This window comes from Argiope bruennichi, chromosome 6 (genome assembly GCF_947563725.1).
Source record: "Argiope bruennichi chromosome 6, qqArgBrue1.1, whole genome shotgun sequence".
Taxonomy (NCBI): Eukaryota; Metazoa; Arthropoda; class Arachnida; order Araneae; family Araneidae; genus Argiope; species Argiope bruennichi.
In genome coordinates this window covers 103,745,379-103,751,547 of record NC_079156.1, presented here as the reverse complement: position 1 = coordinate 103,751,547, position 6,169 = coordinate 103,745,379, and positions in this window count along the sequence as shown.

The following is a 6,169-nucleotide window of genomic DNA, read 5'->3' as shown; positions in this document are numbered from 1 at the left end:
AAATTTATAGTCCAAACTGATGCGTCGGATGGGAGTTGTAATGTCTCAATTAGATTCCGAAGGCAAGGAACATCCTATTTTATATCTAAGTAAGAAATTTTCAGACGCGGAAAAGAAATATAGCACTACTGGAAAAGAGTGTGCTAGTATAGTATACGCCATAAAGAAGCTTAAATTTTACTTGGATGGCCAGCACTTCACTCCGTTTTTCCGTTACCACAATCCGTTAGTTTGGCTAAAAACCAATGCGAGTAACAACCCTAGATTGATGAGATGGTCATTGGCTTTACAACCATACAACTATACTGTCCCACATAAACCGGGCAGTAAGCACCAGAATGCTGATGGTTTGAGCCGCTGTGACCTTTAAAAAAAGGAAAATCTAGTGATACATTTTAATGTGTAAGCGGTATTTTAATGTGTAAATAGTGTTTTAATGTAAATTGTTTTTTAAATGTATTTGTATTGTATAATTGCCTCTAAGAAGGGATAGTTGGTTCCACGACCCGGTAGTGACTTTCGTCCAAGACTGGACAAAAGTCCCCTTTCAAAGGGGAGGGGGAGAGTTGTAATGATTCAGCTTCTTCCCTGGGTGACCACTGTGACATTCCTTTTTCCCACACTCGATAATTTACATTCCGGGCCATTCTTCATCAACGAAACTCCCACAGTGTTAAGTGCCTCCAGATTGCCAAATGGAAGACCCTCCTTTTAAGTACGGTCGTCTGGCCAATTAGTGCTAATCCAGATAAGGAACCACACGTGCGTTTCTCAGGGAAATAAATCGTGTCTTCGAAAGGCGAGAGTGTCAAACACTCCAGATGTCCAGATGTCCTTCATTTTTCCCATTGTGGAGGGTGGATCATCAATGGACATTTCTCACGGGCGACCAGAGACGATTCAGGTTGTTCTGAACGGTGATTGGGTAACAGGGAGTGGGCAGGAAAGGTGGAGTCTGAGAGAAAGATAAAAGGTGAGATTTTTCGGAAGAAGAGAGAGAGAGGAGCTTGGTATGAAGTGGACTTCTGAGAAAAATTCAACCCGAAGGAAATTCGGTGGATTCCTAGAGCTAACCCTGCAGTAGCCTGAGACGCCAACCGCCTGTTAGCTGTTCTTGTGAAGGCGTTTTCTCCAAATTTGTGCGAGGAACTATTCTTGTTTAAATTTCGTGCTATAAATAGCATCATTCATTTAACCTAGATGAGAAAGAGTTGTTTTTATGTAATAAAGCTGTAAATAAAGAATTTGATCATAACGCTACCTGTTATTGGATCGAGACTTTACAATAGAAACACCGTAGATTTCAGACATGCTATCAAACGGCCACATTTGCTTCACCATGCAGCAACCGGAGATTAATTTTGCCGTAATATATTCCGCCAAAAATAATTTCAATCTAAGATGGACTTGCACCACTTTCAAAATAAACAGATTTTCAATACTGTTAAGGGCTAAAACCTCCTTCTCCAAAATACTAGAATCTGTTTTGTTTTTTTTTTTTTTTTTTTTTTTACTTTAAATTATTTAGTTATAAAAGTTTTATCTATACTACCATTATCTCCATTTTTTTCAAAAATGAACTTGCCCCTCTTTCAAAATAAACGGCTCATATATTTAATTCACATTTTTCAGAAAATGGTTTATTCCAATAAAGAAATTAAATAAATAGTTTTGAAAAAAAATTAAGAAGTGAATTAAAATAGATAAATTAATTCAATTACACGTTACTTAAATTAATAAATTAAGTATTAATTACAATTAATAAATTTTATATTTAATACTAAGTAATAATTTTTAATTAATAATATGATTGAAATAACAGATATTTGGAACAAATATTTAAAAACAACAGTAGCAAAATTATTTCTTATTCAAAAAATCATGGATTATGCATCTCTATTTAGAAGCCTCTTAGGCGTCTGACTTCGTACGCGCGCGAACTCCTATTGGATGCGATAACCAAGCCAGATCCGACTTGACATGATTGGCATCGCCATATCTTATAATCGAAACCAATTAAACACTTTAACTAATCACCATCTTTGAAAGAAGTTTACAGCCAATATCACTTCCTACATATATGTAGGAAGTGGTATTGGTTTATTTTCAAAAAAGCATATATATGCCTTTTTCATTTTTTTTTTTCATTTTTAGAGTAAATAAACAATTTCAAGTCTTTTATAATATCATTTTGGTTATTGTATTTCTTTCTCCTAAAAATAATTCATAATTACGTAAAAGATAATAATCGGTCTGTGAATATGGTGGATGTGGTAAAATTTCATATTGTAGAGAAGTTAATTTGTCAACAGTGATTGAAACTTTATGTGGGCGTGCGTTGCAGTAATATTGCGTCTTTTGGATTGAACAATGCTGGTTTTTTCATAAGTTTTTCATGCTTGACACCAATTTCATGGTAATAGGACTCTGCTGTTATGGTTTCGCCTGGTTGTGGGAAAGAATAATTGATCACTCCTTCGGCATTCCACCATATGGTAACCATAATCTTTTTCTTTTAAAATTTTTTTTAATGAAATTTCGGCTTATGGGGTGTGTTTTGGGGGTGTATTCTTATCTACTTAATTGCTTAATCGTTTTCGATTATCATAGTAGGGTGTCCCATAACATTCCTTCTTATTTATAATATGAAATGAATTACAATATTTACAGTTTAAGATTTATTTATTTTGTTATATAAGAATACGTTTGCTATATTACCTTCTTCCATCTCTCAGGAAGCCTTATTATGCCTTCTTTCCGTTGTTTTGGGCAAGAAATAATCCTGATGGATTTAAATCGCTTAGCACGAAGAGAATTTTTTAAGGGCAGAAAGAATTAATAAAAAGATGGAGCGAGATCTGGAATTGTATACGGTAAAACGTCCCAATCAAACTGTAAGAGCTTCTCTCTTACGGCTAACGCAATATGTGGTCTCACGTTATCATGATGAAAAACAACTCAATTGATCCAGTTGAATGACAGTATTTCGTAGAATTTATTGCTTCACCTTGAGGAAGGAGCTCGTAGATAATTACGCCTTTCCAATTCCGCCAAATGGACAAAAGAACTTTTTTGGGGTGTAGTAGAGCACTGGTACGACTGAAACCGATGACATAGACGGCAAATAGATAAGCCTGCATATTTGCACAAGCAAAGCAAATAATTCCATTCATAGCGCTATGAGAAAGAAACTTTTGGGACACCCTAATACAAAATCCACTTTTTATCGTCATTAGGAGTATCTTGGTTCCTATTGGATGTATCGCTAAAATTCTCGAAGTTTCCAGTAATATTTATTTTGTCGCTAAAGTCACCAAATGGTCGCCAAGCTCTAAGATTACTGACGCGACACCCGATCAGCACCCACAGGACTGATGGCAAAACGATCATTCCTGTGATTCAACTAATCGTGCTGGGAAGCAACTTTACAGGTTTGTAACAATACATACTTTTTTATCAGTAGGAATCCGAAAAAAGGGGGAAAAAATCGATTCTAAAAATTGTTTTCTACAATATCAAGTAGTGTCATAGTAAGAGTTTCAAAATTTTTTTGAAAATTAATTCTGAAAAAGAAAAAAAAGTCTTATATTTTAGTGTTTGATTTTCAAGAAACATGAAAAACTAGAGATAGTGAGATAATTGAAACAAAATTCTAATTGCAATTTAAACTTTTATCGCTTTTTTAAATTTAATTTCAGATTTATACTGGATTGTATTCTATACATGATTTATGATGCACACAAATATGCTGTGGATTTTGAACAAAATATAAATTAAACAAATGATATCTAAATATAAGGAAATTATTCTAATAAAGGTACTTTAACTTCTTTTAGATAAGATTCTTTGAATTAGCAAACGATTAAAAAAAATTATATAAAGAATCAGCACAATAATTTTAGATAAAAATTAGTAAAAGACAAATTTGAAAATTTCTTAATTGGTACAATCATGCACTAGACATCATTCCCAATAGCATAAATTTCGGTTTATATTCTGTTTCGCCTTGGTTTCATTGAGAAATGTGAAAAATATGAAACCATTTCATTTGCAACATTCAATTCATACACTTTCTGGCAATCATAATTTAAAAAAGATGCATCTATATGTTAATTCTGATATTTGCTATTCTATCAAAAGGATTCTAAACGTAGATTCTGCTAAAGCATTTTCTTACTAAAAATGGTTCTAAACAGAGATGTTAAGGCAAAATCTTTAATGAAACAAAACTATATATATATATTGTTACAAAATATTTTCTTCTACAACAAATACCGCCACTCAATTGTAATTACTCAGCGCATTTAATTGTAAGTTTAGCAGCTTGCTTGCTATCTCATCCTCTAATTTCTCTCATTTGTCGGCGACTCCGACTCCTCTCTCACACACACAACTTTTGACGATCCACACAACTTCTTCCGATACACACGACCACCTCGTCGCTTCAGAGTTCCCGTCTTTTATAGTTCCGGGAGGCGGGGCTGGAATCTCACAATCAGGGCGTACCTGGCTGTATCTTGGGTCTTAGTGGATGGATCGCGAAAGTTCTCGAACTTTCCAGTAGTATCCATCTAGTCGCCAAACTCGCCGCCAAGTCGCCAAATGGTCACCAAGCTCTCAGGTCATTTACGCGGCAGCTGCTCAGCACAGATCTTACAACGGTCTTTCTCACGATGACACTATTCATGGCCGAGTAGCAAAATTACAAATTTGTAACAATATAATCAAATATCAATCAACTATTATGTTTACAAAAGCGTTTTGCGTTATTTCATGGCAAAATTTAGATGACTTTGGCTATCTTTTTAAATCTATACTTATATAAAACTCAATGTGTGCGCTCTACAGGCCAGACCGTTTGACCTACAGTTACCAAATTTTACATGTATACCTTAGAGGTAGGGGATGTGCACCTGGGGTCTCTTTTTTGAATTTTTAATTGGAATTTTAATTATTAATTAGAAACTAACTTTCCCGCCAAAAAAAATCTTTATTTTCACCACCGCCAAATGAGTAAAGCTTCAGTTTTTTTCCCCCACACTAATGAGGCTAGGCTTAAGATTTTTTGGCCGATTATTTCAAACGATTCTGTTTATTTTCTTAATGTTTGATGCATTTAAAATTAAACATCGTTAATGAATCGATCTTTCAGATTCATTCTGAAGTACTTTTGAATTAAAATAAAACAGAATAAAGGAAATTAAAAATTTCTAATCTGCATAGCGTTACCCCAACCGACGTAGAAAAATTCACGCATTTGCGTTACCGTAACTGGCGGTGAAAATTCACGCATGCGCATTGTGTTCTGATTGTTGACAATATAATCAACGGATGATTCTTGATTTAAATTATTTTTAGGTTAGTTGCATGCTTTTGTAATTAAATTGTACTTATGTTAGTTATATATTTTTTGTATATGCTTATAGTTTTAAGTACATCGTTTTTTAAGTAGTTTTTTTAAACCTGTTTTCGACCGATTATTTTAAACGATTCATTTTATTTTCTTAGTGTTTGATGCATTTGAAACTAAACGTTGTTAATTAATCGATCTGTTCATGACGAATCTGAGAAAATTTTGTTGACAAATTCTTGAGATATTACATAAATTAAGAAAGATATTCTTTAGTGCCCATAAAGTTTAAACGCTCAGTGACTCTGTTATCAGTAATCATATTATAAAAAAATTCTTTGTTTCAGTAAAAAATATTATCATATCAATTGCAGATTAATTCTTTTCACTTTAATTTAAAGCATAAATTCTACAGGAGCTAACAGAAAATTAGAGAGATACATATTACGTTATAATTGAAGGCCTTTATAATATTATGAGGGAATTATATGACTATCAAAATTTGAAGTTTTAAAATATTTTGATGAAGAATCTATTAAAGTAGGAGTTGCGTAAAATATTTAATTATTAAAATTTAAACGAACATTAAGATTGGCGAACCGGCTGGTCGCCAAAGGCGGCTAGTATAAAATAAATAAAGAAAACAGCTGCAACTGAAATATCGCGACATATCTCACTAAAAATTGATTCTATCAGTTTGAAATTTTCTATAAATTTAGTAAAAAATTCCTACCCTTAAATGATATTCTCAAGCTTATATACAAATGTCTGCATTCGAAGGCTTGAATATATATATATATATATATATATAATTTAATG